Source organism: Rutidosis leptorrhynchoides, chromosome 1 (assembly GCF_046630445.1).
Source record: "Rutidosis leptorrhynchoides isolate AG116_Rl617_1_P2 chromosome 1, CSIRO_AGI_Rlap_v1, whole genome shotgun sequence".
In the NCBI taxonomy this organism is placed as follows: domain Eukaryota; kingdom Viridiplantae; phylum Streptophyta; class Magnoliopsida; order Asterales; family Asteraceae; genus Rutidosis; species Rutidosis leptorrhynchoides.
The window spans coordinates 162557132-162580721 of record NC_092333.1 but is presented as its reverse complement, the minus strand read 5'-3'; positions in this window follow the sequence as shown (position 1 = coordinate 162580721).

The following is a 23590-nucleotide window of genomic DNA, read 5'->3' as shown; positions in this document are numbered from 1 at the left end:
AATGTTTTTCGACGTAAATACTTATAACCTATATTACTTATACATGCATCGTATAGATATGTATTTTATCACTTTTAAAGGGCTTACATACATAAAACAATATAAGTATATTTACAAAAGATAGCTATATTTGAATCCTCGTTCCGTTTCCTCAAAGATTTCTATACGTATACCTAGAGTATATGTACCCGTATCATACGCAGCTTCTAGATGTATTTACTATTGGTATATACCAATAAAAATCTGCTCCTTAGCAGCCTTAAATGATTAAGAAACATGTGGAACCAACCATTTGTCAAGTAGCATGAATTATTTAGCAAGAAAACAAAGTTAGGTATCTTTTTTTTCCTTTATAACCTAAAAACGTTTTTATGCATGCACACCATTTCTTCACCCCATTTTCTCATACTTACACTTCCATTTCTCTCTCAAAATACTCTTAACTTCATACTTGATCATCTCCAAGCATTTTCCCCATCATTTAGCTTCAAAAACCTTACTTAATCACCATAAGAAAACCATACAAAAACACTTCAAGAAATCCTTCCAAGAACACAAACTTACTTCCAATCTTTCATCCAATTCCATCACCCTTTTGGTTCTAGCTTTTTACTCCTCTTTTACAGCAACCTTGTCCAAGGAACTTGAGGTAGAATCTATGTTCATAACCTTATTCGATTCATATATATATAGCTATCTTATTTTGTGGTATAAAATTTTAACAACAAGAACATAGTTTGAATGTTTTCAAACTTGTTTGCAAACTAAATAGATCCTTCTAACTTAACTTTTAAAATACTTCAAGACCTGTAATATATCATAAATATATGCTAATTTAACAAGGTATAACTTGGTTTTTCAAAGAACACCTTAAAAACTGAATTTACGACGTCAGAGTGCAACCGGGGGCTGTTTTGGGTTGGATAATTAAAAACCATCTTAAACTTTGAATTGGAGGTTTATTTTCTGGAAAAATGATTTTTACTATGAATATGATAACACATAAAAATTTCATGATTTAACTCAAAGTATAAGTATTTTTAGAAAAATAATCATTTAAGGTTGTTTACATGATGGAAAATGATTAACTTCATAAGTTTCACTAAAGTTTGACCTATGACCTGTGATTTCGAATACAAACTAAGGTATTTACAGTTCATAGTCTTAAAGAGGGACTTGATCCAAGGAAGTGACAAGTTGAATCAACGAAAACGGAGTTGTAACGAAGAAACTATGACCAAAACGAGATCGAATATCTAAGACTTGTTTAACTTCGGGATTAATTGGGAAAAATTAAATAAAATCACATATTTATAAGATAACATGATATTATATATATATGTACTTATAATTCAATTTTATATGGTTCAGGATCACCTGCAAACAACACGAGAAGATTAATCATAAGATCCCATGTTTGTACGCAACACGTCATTTGACAACACCGGTACTTTATGTACGCAACACGTCATTTGACAACACCGGTACCGTGGGTCAAGATTAATCTCGACCAATACATATACGATGGGGTTTTATTTATTTCGTTAGGGGGTTTTATTTATTTCATTGCGGGTATATTAAACATCTAAAAATGAACCATTAAAATTGAATTACTAACAACGAACTGCTAACTACGGACTAAGGAATTATTCAAAGTATTAAAAGTATAACAAGTATATATATGTGACGTTTGTTTAAAAAGAAAAGGTATTGATATATTATATATGGATAGGTTCGTGATATCAACCGGAGACCAAGTCAAATTATATATATCTTCAAGACAACAGTGAGTATATAGTCCCACTTTTAAACTCTAAATATTTCGGGATGAGAATACATGTATTTTATGTTTTACGATATGGACACAAGTAACTGAAAAATATATTCTACGTTGAGTTGTACCACTGGCATACTTCCCTGTAGCTTGGTAACTGTTATTTACAGCGGTATTGTAAACGCGAATCCTGTTGATAGATCTATCGGGCCTGACAACCCCAACCGGACTGGACGACCAGTATTCAACGGTTGCACAGTACTTCGTTTCGTGACTACACTTGGTACGGTGTAGTAAGATTTCATAATAAAGGGAATATGCGACGTGATTAAATGTTAAGTATGGTTACCAAGTGCTCAACCACTTAGAATATTTTTATTAAAATGTTTATATATGAAATCTTGTGGTCTATATTTATATCGCTGCCGGCATTAAACCTATATCTCACCAACTTTATGTTGACGTTTTAAACATGTCTATTCTCAGGTGATAATTAGAAGCTTCCGCTGCATCATGTTGAATCTAAGCAGGATCTTGCGTACGCATATTTGTGTCAAAAATAAGACTGCATATCCAAGAACTTGTGTTGTAAAATATGCTAGAAATCGGGTTGTTATTATCATTTGTAAAGTTTGTAAGTCGAAGATTATCGCTAAACGATAATCATCTTTATTTTGTCCAAAGCTTGTATCAAAAATAAGGATCATGGTTTGTAATGTATAATATATGCAGTTTTTCTTTAAAAAAATGTCGCATATAGAGGTCAATACCTCGCAATGAAATCATACGTTATCTAACACGTTCTTATGGTTAAGGACGGGTTATGACACAGAGGCATTTTTGACTTTTCACCTTTTTTTTAATTTTAACTAAATTTCATTTTACCAACAAAGTCCCCCACACTTTTTAAAAAAATTCAAATCGACCCCCCAAACAGGGGGTAAAGTGTCAAATAACCATTTTCATAAAACATATTAACTAATAGACAAAAGTTATCATATTAACTAATAGACAAAAGTTATGAATAGTAATCAGGGGCATTTTCGACTTTTCACCTTTTTTTTATTTTAACTAAATTTCATTTTACCAACAAAGGCCCCCACACTTTTTTGAAAAATTCAAATCGACCCCCCAAACAGGGGGTAAAGTGTCAAATAACCATTTTCATAAAACATTAACATTAACATACTAACTATTAGACAAAACTTATGAATAATATCAGGGGTATTTTCATCTTTCCACATTTTTTTCCCTTTTCCCTTCTTTCTTTCAAGAAACACCACAAAAGCCCTCCACACTTTGTTCAAAAATTAAAATCGGCCCCCAACACACGGGGTTAAAGCGTCAAATCAAAATTTTCATAAAATATCTTAAATAAACTCCACTCAAATATTCAACATGTCATATCTTCTCGCTCGCAACGAGTTAAATTTTTCCGACACCATCCTTAAACTCGAAATAATTTTATGAACACAATGTCACTAACTATACACAAAACTGGCACTTTTAAAAAAACGCTAAATATTTAGGGTACTTTTCATATATGTTGATTTTTCACTCGCAGGCTCCGTAACTAAACACAATAAAATACATTAAAAATCGACCCCCTGGCGCGAAGCGAGGGTTCGAAAACTAGTTAATTCTGTTTACGTGAAACCACCATATTAATCTTGACAATGAGTTATGATTAGAATCATACTAGTCCGGACCGGCCCGCGCGTTGCGGCGGGGGATTTCGGCCTGCGTATTCATATTTAACGTAGCGTTGTGTATTTACAGAGGGGAACACGACCCATGTGTTAAACGCCGTTTTAGATGTCGTTATGTTAAACATTTTTTAAAAAGTATCCGTTTCGAACATAGTTAGTTTTGTTTTGTTCAATAAGTTTTTCCGAGTCTAACGGTGCTGTCGGAAAAATTTAATTCCCGGCGAACAGAAAGATACGGGTTGTCCTTGTATTTAGCGTTTTTTAAAAAGTGTCCGTTTTGGACGTGGTTAGTTTCGTTTAGTTCATAAAATTATTTCGAGTCTGACGCCGCCGTCGAAAAATTTAACTCGTGGCGAGCGGGAAGATACGGGTTATCGTTGCATTTAGCGTTTTTTTTAGAAGTGTCCGTTTCGCCTATAGTTAGTCCCGTTAGGTTCACAAGATATTTTCGAGTTGAACGGTGGTCTCTGAAAAATTTAACTCGCACCGAGCGAGAAGATAGGGCCCGTTATAAATTCGGGTGGAATTAGTCTCTTTTATTTTAATAAAATTATGTAGTTACACCTTTTACCCCTGAAAAAGTGTAAACTTGAGGGGTCGTGTAAATATGGTGAAAGTTGAGGGACCGTTTGTAATGTGAACGCAAACTCAAAATGACAATCCGATATAACTAAAACGACGATGTTTCCTATCTTTTTTATTATATAAGGGGTAATAAGGAAACAACTATATTATATTATATTATATCATATTATGTTATGTTATTATTATTATTATTATTATTATTATTATTATTATTATTATTATTATTAAAAATAGTGTAAATTAAACAACGAAAAGATGCACATGTATCTTATTATTATTATTATTATTATTATTATTATTATTATTATTATTATTATTATTATTATTACGAGAAAAATGAAATATCAAATTATTAATACTTTATCCAAAAAAACACTAAAAAGATCATCTACATATTTAAATGTGTACCAACCACTTCTCTTAGAGCTAATTACAAATAATATTATAGATAACTTTGCCTCGATCGTGCATCGCACATGCTAAAAATATAGTTAACTATATATAGGTAAGATCAAGAGGGAGAACAAAATGGGAGGAAGTAGGGAGAAGCATTTTGAGTCATAAATTTAGAGAAATGAATGTGTGGGACCAGACTGAGAACAATATTCTAAAGTAAAATATATACGACTGTGTGGTCTAGAATGCTTTCCCCACTTCTCCCCAACATGTTCTTCCCTCTTGATCCTACCCAGTTATACATATATATATATATATATATATATATATATATATATATATATATATATATATATATATATATATATATATATATATATATATATATATATATATATATATATATATATATATAATCAAGAGGGAAATAGATTTTAGGATAGAAAAGGGAAGTAAATTTTTTTCTTTTTTTTTTTGTAATTTGTTTTTACAAACATTAAGATCAGGTGAAAATATGAACATTTAAAAAAGAAACTTTGTGATAAATGTTACTATTATTGTGACCAGAAAATGCTCGAAGAAAATAACATTCATGTATGATAAACAAAATTATTGAAAAAATGAATAATGACTAATGAAAAACACTGTTTAAGGTTTAGAAATTAGAGTATAGAGTTTAGATTTGGGTTTTCAATTAATTTTTTAACACGAACGGTTTAGAATGTAGGGTTTAGGGTTTATTTAATTAATAGATATGAATTATATACGATAATTGGATTAAATTTTATTTGTGTTTTGCATGGAAAATGTAAAAAAGATGGAGTAGTAAATAAAAGTACATAGAAATTAACAAGAAAAAAAAGCTGAGTGTTGGATTGAAAAAGCAACTTTAGAAAGTTTGTGATCAAGCATAGATTAGATCTAACGGGTTCGGTCTACACTTGACAACAACAGAGGGAGATTTAAGGGTCATTTGAGTTTAACTCTCCGGTCCGGTACACCGTGAATAACCCCTTGTGAGATGAAGATCTTAACAGGGGTGGTTAAGCGTCGACCCATCATCATCGAGATAACCAGTATCGATGTCCGAAAGAGGTATCTAGGGTTGATATTCGTAGAATGTTATCTGTAACTTTTAAAGTGATACCTAAGATGTTGTGACTCCAGTAGCACTGGTGAATCATATGTTACCCACTAGCGTGGATAGAGTTGAACGGGATAAGCTTGCTAATAATAGTATGTGTGAAGTGTGGTGTTATCTGTAACACCGGCCATTTTTTCAATCTTAGCGGAAACATATATTATATTAACAACCCAAAATTAAGTAATTAACTTCAAACACAGTTATTACAGTAATCCAGGTGTTACGTTATTACAAAACATTAACATATAAGTAGTATTAAAATACAGCCATCAAAGTTACCTATTTCAAAAATATTCATCAGACAAACTTCTCCCAAAATCCCGGCATTACATAGCCCAACCTGCAAGGGAGGGGATGTGGGGGATTAACACCAAACTAAGAAAATGGAAACATCCTTACAGCTATAGGCATCTAGCATCAAGTTAAGTACAATTGCATAATGCATCAATTAAACAACCAATACAGTAACGAAAGGACCGAAAGCTTGTACGGGCCTACAACTACTAGCTGATCGGGCTAGAGTTTACTGATAGTTCCTGTTACTAGCTCCTTAATATAGTAATCCGGACGCATAGGATGCGTTATTCAAACTATACTACACGAATAGTAAAACTGGTAATGCCGAAATTATACATGTTTTCATACCATTTTGAGGCACTATTTGTTGTTATTGTGTTGGTATTGAGGTCAATTACACGAACTTTTAGTACTTTACAAATTGTGATTGATTGTAGGAAAATACTAAGAAGATTGATGATTTGGATGGGAGGAACGAGGTTAGAGAAAAAGGATGCTGATCTGCTGAAAATCAAGGCAGGCGCCGCATTGACTATGTCATGCGCTGCCTGTAATGACAGAGATAGAGAATTTGTCAGATGCATGAGCTGTATGAACCTCAAGCGCTGCCTGGAAATTGGGACAGAAAGATCAGAAAGTTGAGAAGTCAGATGCCAAGCGCCGCCTGAATTGATAATGCGCCGCATGGTTCTTTAGGAAAAGTATGAAGATGATGATCAGGGCACCGCATAAATGAAATGATGCGCCACGTAAATTTGGAAGCGCTGGTCAAGAGCTGCATGCAACTAGGGCTTTGATCGAAAAGTTTCGCGGAGGCGCCCCATGGAGGGTTCCATGCGCCGCATGGCCTTGGCGGTTTTGGAAAACTATAAATACGGGACTAAGGGTTTTGAAGTCATATACGTTTTTAAGAGAAAGTTTCGTTCCAGAGTTGATCCCAAGTAGTTTTTGAAGATTTTCCAGCAAGTTTGGAGCATCATAACACCTTTAGATCATGAAGGGGAAGCACGATTCAATCGGTTGATTTCATAAACACTTTTATTTTAAGTTTAATTCTTGTTTTATTACTTTTAAATATGACTTTGAATATGGTTTTTACTGATTTCATGACTATTGTTGGCTAAGTTTATTATGTTTGCTTAGGCCAAATACTTATTATGTTTGGATAATTTTAGTATTATGGTGATTGATTTGATTGCATGATAATTTATTGTTTGGTAAAGATCCATTCTTGTTGATTAGTATTTAAAGGAGAAATCTAGTTATTATACTTGCTTGATTTGTAAGACCCTAATATTTATTGTACGGAAGTGAAATTATGCTACATAGAGTGCAGGAAGTATTGTGTAATTAAACGAAGGTCAGAATCTGCCCAGACTGTTGTGCGTGCCGCGCACCTTGCCAGCGACAGAATTCAGCTTTTTCTAATTTTGAGTTTAATGAAGGGCAATTTGGTCTTTTCACTTGAGGCCGGATCTCAGGCCTTATCAGCTGGGTTGGATCCACTTTTGGATCATATTTCACATCCACAAACACTCTCAAGTATCTTAGAGAGAGAGAGGGAGATTTCTAGAGAGGGATTTGGGGTTTTGGTGAAGAAGGAGTTCGAATTGATCAAAAGCTCGGGTTTTAAAGTTGTTCACCTCGTTCCTAGCTACGTTTTAGTTGTTGTGGTAAGTTTTACCTCCGAATTTCATTGTTTGATTTGATATTCAAAGTTAGGGTTTGAACTTGATTTGTAGAGAAACCCATTTAAAACTCTTGAAGTGGGTTTAGTGATACTAGTAATCGGGTTTATCATTGTTGTTGGTGGATTTTGGGTTGGTGAACAAATTGGCCATGATTAGGACTTGTATTTGGGTTTAATCACTAGGTTTAGTGATTATGGAAGTATTGGAACCCATTTGTGTGTTTGAAAGACTAATTTTGAATTGGGTCAAAATTAGGGTTTTGGTGTCAAATTGGGTAAGACACGTGTTTAACACTTGTGTTCGGGTTTAATCGATGTGTTAGGACCATTTTCACTCGTGTTAGTGAATATTGGTTAGTTTGGGTGCGGTTTGTGCTTGTAAGTGCAAATAGGTCGAATTTGCACTAAGTGTCGAATTGAGTTGGTTTGTAAATCCACTCTAAGTGTGTTGTTGAATTTGTGATAATGGAATAGGTACTTTCCATTGACGAGTAGCGGATTACTTGGAAGCATTCATCAAGGTGACAAGGTAAGTGTTAATATCCTATGTGCATATGTATGTGTAGGATGGGTGCGGGTCGGGTGAAGTGGTTCTCGGTTATAGAGCTCACTTCACATATAGGTGGATTTGATGGACTTGTGTATAGGTCCAATTGGCACGGTTGTGCGTTTTGGTTTTCCTCCTTTTGGCGAGGTGTACACTTGTGTGTACGTTATCACATGTATTGTGATGTGGTTTTGGATAACCCCGATGTGGTGGATTTATAATCCCGTGACCGTGGGTTTTGGTATTGGAGAAGTGAATCGCGTGTAGTTCGGATTCACGATGACGCGTGTAGTTCGGTCATCTTATCGGAAGTGAGTCTCGTGTAGTTCGGATTCATGATGACGCGTGTAGTTCAGTCATCTTATTGAGGTAGTGATCTCGTGTGTTTTCGGATTCACTAAGGCTCGTGTAGTTCGGCTAACCTCGACGTTGTTGTGTTAGTGAAGATAGTAATCTCGTGTGGTTTCGGATTACTAAGGCTCGTGTAGTTCGACCAATTTCATTGTGGTGTTTGGTATTCGGTAATGGGTTAAGGGGTTAACCTTATTCGTTTATATATTGTTATATATATTGTTGTATTATTGTGATGTAGCTAACCCTCCGGGTGTAGCTTCTTGGCGTTGTTCGCATCGTCGTTGGTGAACTTATGTTTGTTGATGCATATTTAGCTTGTTGCTTAGTGATCGTACGGTATGCTTAGATTAGCTTGCCTTTATGCTTGGATGCTCCGGTATGCGGTATTTGATATTTTGTGGCGTGTCCATTTTATGCATATATATGTATGTAGTATATTTTCACTCACTAAGCGTTAGCTTACCCTCTCGTTGTTTATATGTTAATGCATATATATGTATGTATGTATGTAGTATATTTTCACTCACTAAGCGTGGGGACAAGTGGACTTGCGTAGTTGCTTAGAAGATCTTGCTTTTGGATTTGATTAGGATTGGGTAGCATATTCCCAATCGCCATGCTCGGTCTTTATTTTGTGTTAAAAACAATGTGGTTGAAAATTCGTATTTTGTACGAAAGTCGTAAAACGGCCGATGTGGGCCTGGTCTCGTAAAACTCATTTTATTATTGGAACGTGTTAGTTTTAACTAATATAAAATGTTGTGAAAAGCGTTTGGTCTAAAGGTGTCGGGAAGCAAGAGATCTTTTTACAAAAATTGGAAAAAGTGGACAGCGGGCTGCCAGGCCCTGTGCGCGCCGCGCACCCCATCTGGACAGCTCTGTTTAATTTTTTTTATTTCCGCGTTTTTGGTTGGTTAACGGGTTGGGTTGTTACAAGTGGTATCAAAGCATGGTCTAAGGAATTTAGGTGACTTGAGATAGGTGCCTAGACTTAGACTTTTGTGTGTGCTTAATTTGTTGCGGGACTTGTAGGATTCCGGGTCGGAATGGGTTATAGTTAGTGCCTTGTTTGTAGGTGGACTAACGTTTATATTAGTAATGCGGATATTATTAATATATTATTGTGTTGTGGTGTAATTCTCGCGTGTGTTTATATCGCGTAGAATTTTGTTTGTGTTTGTTTATATCATCGAGCGAAGCGGTCATTGTACTAACGAGTTGATACGACATGTGTGCGTAATAAGGACTTGCAAACCTTATTACGGGTGCAAATCGTGTCTAGCAAGTGATGTACGACGAGTGTTTAGCATGATGGGGCGGTGTGGAGTGTGTGTTTTATACGTTCGTGATCTAATCGCTTTGCATTCCTTAGAATGCCGACGAGAGGTGGGATCGAGACGAACGATTTGGAGTTTAACGCTAGAGTTGCGGCCGCCGTTGCGGAGCAAATGAGTGCGTTTCGAGAAGAAATGGATAGGAAGTATTCCGAACTTCAAAGTAGTGGTGAAATGGAGCATTGTCATAAGAGCTTCATGAGGACTAAACCCCCTATGTATGATGGGAAACCGGATCCTTTGGTGAGCACAACTTGGATCTCGGATGTCGAAGGGTGTTTTCATACTATTGATTGCCTTCCCGAGAAGAGGACAAGACTCGCTACTAGTTTGTTGCGAGGTAGGGCGAAGGATTGGTTGGATGGTAAGATTGTTCTTTTCGGTGGTAAAACGTTTATGGCTTTATCGTGGGATGAATTTAAGAAGGAGTTCTTCGAGGAATTCCGGACTTCAGCCGATTTGTGGGAATTGCGTAATGAGTTGCGAAATTTGCGACAAGGATCTATGGATTTGAATACTCTCAAGACGACCTTTATGGCGAAGGCTCGTTTTTGCCCGGAGTATTTGGGGAATGATCGTTTGTTGATGGGGGATTTCTATCGGACCTTGAATGATGACTTGAAGAGTAAAATTAGCCGAGGTCAAGCGAAATCGTTTGCAGAATTATTCCTCTTGGCTAGAGGTTTCGATTCGTATTCACGATCCAAGAAGGGTGAACCTTCAAGTGAGAGAAGGGTTGTTTCGTATGGTGCTCCAAGTAAGAGGACTAAGGGTCCGAGTGTGAGCACGGGTGGTACACGGACGGGTATATTGGATTCTAGTGCGCCTAGATGTTACAATTGTGGCATGAGGGGCCACAAGTCTTGGGAATGTTCTGGACCAAAGGGGGATGGTATAGTGTGCTTCAATTGTCAAGAAGAAGGACATCGTAAGTCAGAATGTCCCAAGTCAGCGGGGACGGGTGCAGCAAGGAGACGTTAAGGTACGTTTCATTTTAATAAATATGTCCCTTGATTATTTATTAAGTGCCTTTTGAGTTTGAGTTTGTTAAATACATTGTGTTGTGCATGTTATTGATATGGGTGACGTTCCTAATGGAAGTACCCTATGGTGATGTCTTGATTGTTGGGTGAAGGGCGTAAGACTTGGTGCAACCAAGCATTCCTTAGTATTTGGGAAATGTTTCTACCAAGCCATGGAAATGGGCTTTGGTGTTCGGTCGTTAAGCGCGTGTTCGCTCTTATGTTGAAATTGATGAATCGTGAGGTTCGTCGGGTGGTTGGAACCCTTGAGATCGAGTGTTTTAAATCTCGATGTATGTTGGTAATGGAGTCTATATGACGCGACATTAGGTGCCTCTTTTATACCTACTAGCGTGATGTTCGACTCCGATTGTGTTGTGGTTACATTGTACTTAGGGTACCGAGGTGAAACCCTTAAGTACATGAGTGACTAGGTGAAGTTGACAAACTATAGCAATTGGATGATTGCGAGGGTATAGTTTGTGTAATTTGTGGTACACTTTTCGTTTGAAGTGTTTAAGGATAGGTTAAAACCCTTCGTATGCTCAAGGTTGGAGCAAGATATGGTGATGGGTCGTGTGAACCCAATTATTGGTAACGTCTGCCTTTGGTAGCATAGTACGGTTGTACAAGATACGGTTATGGAACGTAGTTCCAAGTGGGGGAGTTACACTCCCGCATGAGGAAGTTTTAGTGTGAGATTTCGGATGATGCTTTTGGTAGATCCGGAACTTGTGACGGGACCTAGATTTGGTCGATTGTGGTAAAAGTACAGTTTGGAATAAATTGTACTTATGGTTTGGATTGAGTTATCACCACGGTGGTAATGTGGTGAATCTCGTTGAGAGATAATGGCGTGTTTGACGAGCAAGGTGAGATCCCTCGGCTAAGGGACGTGCGTGTCGGATCCTCTTCTAGAGAATTATTGTTTGTGCCTATGTGCGATATAGGTGGTTCTTGCTCGATTGTGTTGGCGTTGTGTACGCGTACGTATGTTGATGGTTAGTGTATTCCGTTAGGATGCACTATGGTGTAGCAGTGCACGATGTTACACTACTCGTTGATCTAGGCCAAAAGAGCGTGTGTTGATGGTTAGTGTATTCCGTTAGGATTCACTATGGCGTAGCAGAGCGCGATGTTACACTACTCGTTGTTCGAGGCCAAAAGGGCGTTGATTGGTGAAGCATGACCTTCGGGGTCCGCTGACTTCATCATGGTAGTGTTATATTGGTGAAGCATGACCTTCGTGGTCCGCTGACTTCATCAAGGGAGTAGTGTTATATCGGCATGGTATAACATTATCGGGAAATGCGAGTACCAGTGGGAAATGCGAGTACCATTCCTGTGTTGAGATTGTGGATCGCGTGTGATTGCGGATTCACGATGACGCGTGTAGTTTCAGTCATCTTATTGTGAAAGTGAGTCGCGTGTAGTTCGGATTCACAAATGACTCGTGAGGTTTCGGTCATTGTATTGAGGAGTGAGTCTCGTGTAGTTCGGATTCATAAATGACTCGTGTAGTTCGGTCATTCCTCTGGGATAGTGACTCTCGTGTAGTTCGGATTCACTAAGGCGTGTGTAGTTCGGCCAATCCCGATTATTGTTGTGGTGAAGGTAGTGAGTCGCGTGTAGTTCGGATTCACTAAGGCGCGTGTGTTTTCGGCCAACCTTCATGTCGTGCGATCTGTCGGTTGTTTTATACACCGATGGTGGGGTCGTAAGGACCATGATGTTTGATCTATTGGTTGTTTTATACACCAATGGTGGGGTCGTAAGGACCATGATGCGTGATCTATCGGTTGTTTTATACACCGATGGTGGGGTCGTGAGGACCATGTTGTATGATTAGTGATGCGATAGCTGTGTTTCGCTCATGTGATGTTACGGGTGTGACGATAGTCGATTTTGTACACCTTGGGATTAGCGTTGCCATAGTCGTTGGGCGCAAACGGTTTTAGCCGTTGGGTTATGATGTTACGGTAGTTGCGTATTGGTCGTGTTGCGCACTACAAGGGATGTTAAGTGGTAAGTGTTATCCGTAAGGGTTCGCTTCTATTCGGTCTTCGTTGGTTTAGATGGTTGACTTTATTTTGATGTGCGATTGTTACTAGCGGTGTACTTGGTATGGTAGGGGTTGATATCTCAGTTCGAGATTAGTTGAGTTTTTCCCGATGTGAGGGATTTAGCATGGTTTTAGTGCTCGGAATTGTGGATTTATAAATCTTGGGTGACAATTTTAGTTGATAGAGGCGATTTATTGGGAAGAATTGCTTAGGAAAGTCGGATTGGGACTTATGTTTGAGGACCGTAGAGTGTGGTCTGTTTGGTTAAGTGACAAGGATCACGAGGACGTGATCGATTCTAAGTGGGGGAGAGTTGTAAGACCCTAATATTTATTGTACGGAAGTGTAATTATGCTACATTGAGTGCAGAAAGTATTGTGTAATTAAACGAAGGTCAGAATCTACCCAGACTGTTGTGCGCACCGCGCACAGTTATGGGTGCGCGCCGCGCACCTTGCCAGCGACAGAATTCAGCCTTTTCTAATTTTGAGTTTAATGAAGGGCAATTTGGTCTTTTTACTTGAGGCCGGATCTCAGGCTTTATCAGCTGGGTTGGATCCACTTTTGGATCATATTTCACATCCACAAACACTCTCAAGTATCTTAGAGAGAGAGGGATATTTCTAGAGAGGGATTTGGAGTTTTGGTGAAGAAGGAGTTCGAATTGATCAAAAGCTCGGGTTTTAAAGTTGTTCACCTCGTTCCTAGCTACGTTTTGGTTGTTGTGGTAAGTTCTATCTTCGAATTTCATTGTTTGATTTGATATTCAAAGTTAGGGTTTGAACTTGATTTGTAGAGAAACCCACTTAAAACTCTTGAAGTGGGTTTAGTGATACTAGTAATCGGGTTTATCGTTGTTGTTGGTGGATTTTGGGTTGGTGAACAAATTGGCCATGATTAGGACTTGTATTTGGGTTTAATCACTAGTTTTAGTGATTATGAAAGTATTGGAACCCATTTGTGTGTTTGAAAGACTAATTTTGAATTGGGTCAAAATTAGGGGTTTGGTGTCAGATTGGGTAAGACACGTGTTTAACACTTGTTTTCGGGTTTAATCGATGTGTTAGGACCATTTTCACTCGTGTTAGTGAATATTGGTTAGTTTGGGTACGGTTTGTGCTTGTAAGTGCAAATGGGTCGAATTTGCACTAAGTGTCGAATTGATTTGGTTTGTAAATCCACTCTAAGTGTGTTGTTGAATTTGTGATAATGGAATAGGTAATTTATGTGAAGACCCGTCCTAATCCATCCTGAAGAAGTCCATATCGATTATAAACGATTCACAACAGTTGATTACATCGCGAGGTACTTGACCTCTATATGATACATTTTATAAACATTGCATTCGTTTTTGAAAAGACAATCTTTCATTACATCGAAAGTTGACGACAGACATACCAATTCATAATATATCTAACTATAGTTGACTTAATAATAATCTTGATAAACTCAACGACTCGAATGCAACGTCTTTTGAAATATGTTATGAATGACTCCAAGTAACATCTTTAAAATGAGCAATTACACAGCGGAAGATTTCTTTCGTACCTGAGAATAAACATGCTTTCAAGTGTCAACCAAAAGGTTGGTGAGTTCATTAGTTTAACATAAATAATCATTTCATAATTTTAATAGACCACAAGATTTCATATTTCCATTTCTCATAAACATACGTCCCATACATAGAGACAAAAATCATTCATATGGATTGAACACCTGGTAACCGACATTCACAATACGCATATAAGAATATCCCCATCATTCCGGGATCCTCCTTCGGACATGATATAAATTTCGAAGTACTAAAGCATCCGGTACTTTGGATGGGGCTTGTTGGGCCCGATAGATCTATCTTTAGAGTTCGCGTCAATTAGGGTGTCTGTTCCCTAATTCTTAGATTACCAGACTTAATTAAAAAGGGCATATTCGATTAGATAATCCAACCATAGAATGTAGTTTCGATTACTTGTGTCTATTTCGTAAAACATTTATAAAAGCAGCGCATGTATTCTCAGTCCCAAAAATATATATTGCAAAAGCTTTTAAAAAGGGATTAATGAAACTCACCATAATGTATTTTGTAGTAAAAATACATATGATGACATTGAACGATGCAGGGGTGGGCCGTTGGCCTCGGATTCACGAACCTATATCATTTGTATATATATTAAAACATATACTCGTATTCGAATAAATATATATATTATTTTTTTTTAATAATATACTTGTTAAATTATTTATTATATAAATATAGATATATTTGATTTATCTATTTGATTTAATTAGTGTTTACCTTTTATTATAACATATTAATAATAGTAATTTACATTAGGGTTTATAAAAAAAATTATATATATTTATATATTAATTGATATATTTCATATATAGCTTAATTACTATATTGTTAATAATAAAATTATATCGATATGTGATTTTATTGTTCTTGTAATGTATTTTTATATAAACATAATTATTTGTATTAATAATAATAATAATAATAATAATAATAATAATAATAATAATAACAATATTCTTAATTAAAACTATAATCATACTAATAATAATAATAATATCCACAATAACTGATAATGTAAATAAATGATAACTTTTATAAATACACTTATATTAATAATAATAATATTAGTAATGATAATCGTAGTAGTACTAGTTGTATTAACACTAATAATAATTCCTTTTCTAATATTACAAATAACAATAACTAATGATATCAATGATAATAGTGATAATAATAATAATAATAATAATAATAATAATAATAATAATAATAATAATAATAATAATAATAATAATAATAATAATAATAATAATAATAATAATAAAAAAGAAAGAATGGTATACCCTCATGAAAAGCTTTTCTAAAAAGAAATGTCCCAGACGAGGCTTGAACCCACGATCTTTCGCTCCACGCAAACACCCCTAATCATTTCCTCTAAATCATTTTATCTGTTTTAAATTTCCTGAATAAACTATATAATCCGTATCTTTTTTTTTTATAACTTGGCCCTATTTCCTTTCGGCCCAACAGTTATACGGTCCAACAATCATACCAGTCCAACAGCAGCTAAATAAAAAATAATGCCGTCCCCCAGTTTCGAACCCGTGACCTCTAGTTCCCCAACACAACACCCTAACCAATTACTCCAACCTGCCTTTCTGTTTTATTTAACTCGCTGTTTTTATTTAACCCTTTCATCGTGGATCATCATCCTTTATTAGAATCTGTTTCTTTTTCTTAAATATACAAGTGGGGTTTGGTTTCTAATCACAACAAATAATAAGCAACCGTAATTACATCAACTTTAATAATCATAAGCACTAAGTGGGGTTGTAAGCTTTATTGTGTGTCGGCCAAAAAAAATGACTCGATGAATTATATAAAGCGATAATGTAATCGAAGTGGCAGCAATAATGTTGGATTCATCCATATTACCACTCATCATTATCTCTTCACAATAACCATAATAATTATCAGTTTTGTGGAGGTTCTTTACGACGGAAAAGAAGAAAAACAACAACGGTTCGAAGATGAAGTGGGTTTGGTTGGTTCATAAAGGATAACAGATGGTATTGGTTTCATTGCTCGTTTAGACAAAAGAAAAAAATGGAAAGTAAAGATGCCGTAGCAGCTGCAATAGCTACAACATATAAAAATAGAATGGTGTTTTTTTTTTAATTATATCAAATGGTGACACTCCAGCTGTTTTCGACAGAACAGAAAGTAAAATAGTAGCGAGCAGTAGCAGTGGCTTTGAGATGGTGATGGTTGATTTGAGTAGCGAAAAGAAGCAACAGCAGTAGCTGCAAATGGGTGATGACTTAGGGTTGGTTTACGGTTGGAAAAACAGTGGAGGTGGCGGTGGTTTCGTGATGTTTTCTTGGACATAAACAAATACATAATAGAAACAATTTGTAGAATCAAGTGGTGATCGTGTTTGACTGAAACAAAGGTGACAGTGGTCGTGGGTTGTGTTTTTAAATGGTATTGAAGGACGATTGTCGAAAGGTGATGAGAAGTGATGTCGTTGTTGTTGTGATTGTGGCGGTTAATGATGGTGGCTTCGGTGGTGGTGATTCAATGGTTATGAGAGAGACAAGGTGGTGATGGAATTCGAACAAAACCGTAGCAGTAAAGTAGTAATGGTTTTCGATGTTGGTTTGTTTCATGAAGAAGAGAAGGTGGTGTTCTAGTTGTCGGGTTGTTTCAATGATGTTCTTGAGGGATTTCTCGATGGGTGTTTGGATTTGTGATGTTCTTGATGATTTAAGGAGTAGATGGAATGATTGTAGTGGTTCTTGATTGTTAACATTTATCATTTGTTATATAAAGTTAAAGTACTCGACAACTTATTCTAGCCAAGAGGTATCGAACAAGAAAAATGAAAAGTAGATAGAAAATATATAATTAAAAATAATCCTGAGATTGACCCCTAACAGAATTCTGTTTGGTATTGAAATTTGAGGTCGACTTTTTGAATTAAGCAGACAAGACAAAAAAAATATCCAAATGGTGATTTGAAACCGATTCAAGATTTTATCTAATATCAGTACTTAATAATTTATCTTTTAACTGATATAAATATATTATCATTAACTTATTAGTAATTATTAATATTGTTAGTGTTATTAGTTATAATAAGAATATTAATAACAATGGTAATAGTATTAATTAAATAAAATGTTAATTACGATATTAATAATAATATTAATCTTATTGATAAAGAAAATAATAAATAATAATAATAATAATGATAACTATAACAATAATAATGATTAATAAGCAATGTTAATAAATATATTATTAATAATAATAGTAATATAACACATTACATGTATCAATTTCATATTATGCGTTATATAATATTATTAATAATACTGATTTTAATATTAGTGTTATTAATGATAATAATATAATAACTATACTTAATCTTGTAATTACATTTATTAATTAATTATAAAATATTATATCACATATGAATACATCTATTGAATATTTAACAAATATATATTTTATAAATGTTATCATATATTAATTATTAATATAAATCATATATAAATTCATATAATATCATATATGTTTATATATGGATTTACTTCAAAATCAACATTATTATCTTGCATACTATTTTACATATTTATTTACAATTTATAGTTCGTGAATCGTCGGAAGAGGTCGAAGGTAAAATGATTCCATGTAAACAGTTCAAAAGTTTTTGAAACTCAACAGTACAGATTTTGCTTATCGTGTCGAATTCATATTAAGATTAAGTTTAAATTTGGTCGGAAATTCCCGGGTCATCACAGTACCTACCCGTTAAAGAAATTTCTTCCCGAAATTTGAGTGAGGTGGTCATGGCTAACAATAAAAATGTTTTCATGACGAATATGAGTTGATAAATTGAGTTTTATCATCATTGAGTAATATGGATAAAATAAAAATAACATAACTCGATTATTCGAAGAGTACGAATGAAGTTATCTCAAAAGAGTGAAATGAATAAATGAAGTTTCGTTTTAACTTTTGACGTTGCCTTGGTTGAATTCCGGAATTCAAGGGATTTAAAGAAAATCTTCGAAATCCAAAAGATTTGAATCTTCGGCGAGTAAGGAAATTAAGATCTCTATAATTAAATACGGTGATCTGCCTCGATTTCTCTGTCTGATATTTCCCTTATAAATTAAACTTTTTCGTTCCAATTGTTTTCACCACTTCTATACTCAATTCCCAAATTCAAAAGATTTATGAAAATGCTTAACCCTGTTCTGATCCTTGTTCTTATTCTAACTATCGCAATGATCGTTCTTCTTTTCCAACTCCCACCTGAAGAATCTTTTTATTTCTATTATGCTCTAGGGATTATTGTATTTATAATCCTCCCGTGTCTTTATATTGCTATACGTACTGATATCCACGGTTTGTAATTTCGGTGTTGTCATTGGGCTTTATATTTTCTCTTATATTTTGGATCTCTTTGCCTTTTTATTATTCTCTCGACCTCTAGTAAAGCGAGTAATGGTCCAGAATTCGTAAGTATGGAATTTTGGATAAACATCATGTTCTAAATAAGAAAGAAGGTATTAGCACAATTTGATTTGTCCAATTATCAGAATCACTGAGTATAGAACTATCAAGAATATATATTTTTGATATGTTCAGAAGTTACGCAGAATGAAAGAGTTATGTAACATGGCACGTGATGACGTTATGATCTGTGAATCATCAAGTCTCATTAAAAACTCAGCATGACTTACTGTAATATAATCACGTTGATCAAGTGTCATTATATTATACTAACTCATGCATCAGTTCTCAACATTACTTCAGTAACATTCATATTCTAAACTCGAAAGTTAACAAAATATAGAAACTAATAGTTTCTATATGATGTAAAACTGATAGCACGAAGAGATTACTGATTTCAGATAAGAATAGTTATGAAAATATCTTCAGAAATATGGAGGATATTTATAATGAAAGATACGATGATATCTTTGAATATCTAAGATCAGAGAATGATGGAGACTATTGTCTGCAAGGGTTTAGAGTAACGAGCAAGATATTCGCTAAAGACTTCAGCAGACATTGAATCATTTAGATTCTTTGAAGTCAAACTTATTCTTTGTGATTTGTCCACGGTTTCCTTCATAGTTTCGCATAATCTGCTTTTCGGTACTAAATTTTCTCTTGAATGTTTCCAATATAATGATACACAGGAAGCACGAAGAGGTATATAATTTCGGACGAGAATATTTTTGAAAATATCCTCAGAAATATCGAAGATATTGATGATGATATTTTAGAATTTCTAAGTTCGATGGTTGATGGAGAAAGATTTTTCGCAAGATTTTAACATGACTTCGGAGCAAGATATTCTCTAAAGATTTCATCGGATTCAGAATTACCTGAATTCTTTGAATATAGGGTTTGGTCCTTGTATTTGTCCTTGGTCTCCTTCGTGGTTAGCTCAATCCGTTTTCCAGTTTCCAACTTTTCTGAGCTTTTTCAACATACCATTCTTTATCATCAAACTTTCGATGATTAAGGTCGTTTACGGTTGTCTATGGTTTCTGCTGCTTCATTCAACTTTTTCAACATTCATATTATTGATTTGTGACTGAGTGCTTTTCAGAATTTCAGAATGAAAGATCATAATTCTAAGAGATAAATGTCATACATATAACTGTTGATGTAGGTATGATGTGAGTTTTCAAAGTACTGATTGCCGATTTCTCTACATTTACTGCTACCATATCTGAATCATTGGTTATCGATCCGAGGTGATTTTAAGAGAATTGTGTTTTTAGATGATTAAACGCTGACGATAATATGGTGGAATATAAAAGGTTCCCCGGTAACAATAAAAGAGCATACATATAAATGAAGGTGATAATAAGGTTGTTTCGAACGAAAAGTCGAAGTTGATCTGCTGGAGCTGTGACAAAATTGGCTAATTTTGAAAAGGGATTTGCAAAGTTATTTTTTTGCTAATAAATGCCAAAGAATCTGACGCGGCTACGTGTTAAACTTTTACTCAGTTGCCGAGAGTTTTTAAGGTGCATAACTATGTGCATAAATCTTTCCTTCCGTAAATGAAGTTCGGTTGGTTTATCCTCTAGATTGAGGTGTTTTCAAGAATCATGAAAGGTTTAAACGCAGATTGTAATCGTCAAGATACAAATGAGGTTTAAGATGAAATCAAGTGGCAAACTTGAAGAATTGTTTAGTTCCATATGTTGTAATCAATATTTTAATTCATTTTTAATTGTCCAATCTTGATAGTCCTCAATTGATAGTCCTCAGTTAGCAATTCAATAATTCATATATAGTTTAATATACAATATTCGAATTAATTAATAAATATCGTGACCCGTGTACATGTCTCAGACTCAATCACAACTCAAAGTATATATATTATTTGAGAATCAACCTCAACCCTGTATAGAGAACTCGATCATTACTGCATATAGAGTGTCTATGGTGATTCCAAATAATATATATAGATGCGTCGATATGATATGTCAAAACCTTGTATACGTGTCCCGATATTTAAAGTGCGTAAAATAAATAACAGAAATTAAATAACGAATAATAAAGTGCGTAATGTAAATAACAGAAATTAAATGACGATAAATAAAATTGCGAGAATATAAATTGCGATAATTAAATTGCGATAAATAAAATTGCGATAATTAAATTGCGATAAATAAATTGCGATAAAATAAAATGTAATACAGAATTAACAGTTAGCTAGGAACAGTTAGCTAGGATCTTGTTAGCGTGGTTTCTTAACAAAATTTCATATTGTTAATTAGTCTGTTTCTAATCAATTTTTATTGTGTCCATTATTTCTTCATTATGCCACTTGTTGGATTCTGATAGGTCAAAATTCAAATATGAAATTGAATTTAAATGAAAATAGTTATTCTTTGGTGAACGGATACGTATATCGGTGGTTGTAAATAGGATAGTAAATGATCGTTGAATCAAATTAGAAGAATGTACAGTGTAACTTATTAATGCGAAATCCAAATATTTATAGGGTATTACCTACCCGTTAAAATATTTTCATCATTAACAGTTTGTACGAAAGAATTTTTAATTACAATCTTTATGAAAATATGTATACATATATATTTTCTTCAGATATAATCATGGATTTAATGAGTCAATATGATATTAAACTCATTTGATTTATTATTAGAACAAGAATATATAATCTCTAAAACATTAGAGATTACATAATCGCCGTACTGAACGAAGATCATTGATGTAGAACGATACGTAGAATGATGATTAAGTTCGAGGTATAGATTGTGATGTTGAGGTGTGTGTTGTTGTGGTTTATGTTGTTGCTGAAGCTGGTACATTTTGCACCATATTTTCCAAGGCTACAGCTCGGGCGCGAAACTCGTTGACTTTTATTACTCCGGGATGATTGTCGGTAGGAACGAGTGAATGAATAAGGTTCAGATTTGTGGATAAAATATAATCTTGTTGAGTTACCCTGGAAATGATACTGAAAATGGTGTTTCAGATAGGTTAGCCGGTAAGTGCTTCAGGCTCCTTGCCAATCGGTGAATTCGGTTGGTGGGAGGGATCGCCTTCTGCGCGTCTCCATTGATTAAGTCGACTACGAATCCATCAGATGAATTGGGGATGGATGATTGGTTGATTCATTCTGGTGACGTTGCTTCCGGAGCTTAGATGACTATCCATTCGGAATAACTGTCGGGATAACTATCAGAATATCTGTCAGAATCCGAGGGACTCGAACTAGTTGAAGGATTCATCTCGTACGATCAGATGAAGGATTTTCGATAAGAAATAGATTATAGGATGTAGATTAGTATCCTGCAATATATAATTTATATATGCATATATAATACTAAAATCTCATAAGTTACGGAGGAATCTACGGAAACTGTTAGGCAAGGTTTACAGTAACAGATATGTTGAGATATGAATTAGCAGATACGCTAAGATATGAATTTGTCTATACACTATTCATGCAATCAATACAGCAAGATGTGTCTAGATTAATATGATAAGCAAGTGATTCTCTAAGAATGATAAGCAGGTAAGTTTCGACATGAAATGGTAAGCAAAACTTTTGACATGCAGACACGGTCGAAGTCCAGACTCACTAATGCATCCTAACGACTTATCAGTTAGACATACTAATACAGACCTGGTTCACTAAGACCACCGCTCTGATACCAACTGTGAAGACCCCTCCTAATCCATCCGGACGAAGTCCATATCGATTATAAACGATTCACAATAGTTGATTACATCGCGAGGTACTTGACCTCTATATGATACATTTTACAAACATTGCATTCGTTTTTGAAAAGACAATCTTTCATTACATCGAAAGTTGACGACAGACATACCAATTCATAATATATCTAACTATAGTTGACTTAATAATAATCTTGATAAACTCGATGACTTGAATGCAACGGAAGTAATATCTTTAAAATGACTCCAAGTAATATCTTTAAAATGAGCAATTGCACAGCGGAAGATTTCTTTCGTACCTGAGAATAAACATGCTTTCAAGTGTCAACCAAAAGGTTGGTGAGTTCATTAGTTTAACATAAATAATCATTTCATAATTTTAATAGACCACAAGATTTCATATTTCCATTTCTCATAAACATACGTCCCATACATAGAGACAAAAATCATTCATATGGATTGAACACCTGGTAACCGACATTCACAATACGCATATAAGAATATTCCTATCATTCCGGGATCCTCCTTCGGACATGATATAAATTTCGAAGTACTAAAGCATCCGGTACTTTGGATGGGGCTTGTTGGGCCCGATAGATCTATCTTTAGAGTTCGCGTCAATTAGGGTGTTTGTTCCCTAATTCTTAGATTACCAGACTTAATTAAAAAGGGCATATTCGATTAGATAATTCAACCATAGAATGTAGTTTCGATTACTTGTGTCTATTTCGTAAAACATTTATAAAAGCAGCGCATGTATTCTCAGCCCCAAAAATATATATTGCAAAAGCATTAAAAAAGGGATTAATGAAACTCACCATAATGTATTTTTTAGTAAAAATACATATGAGGACATTGAACGATGCAGGGTTGGACCGTTGGCCTCGGATTCACGAACCTATATCATTTGTATAT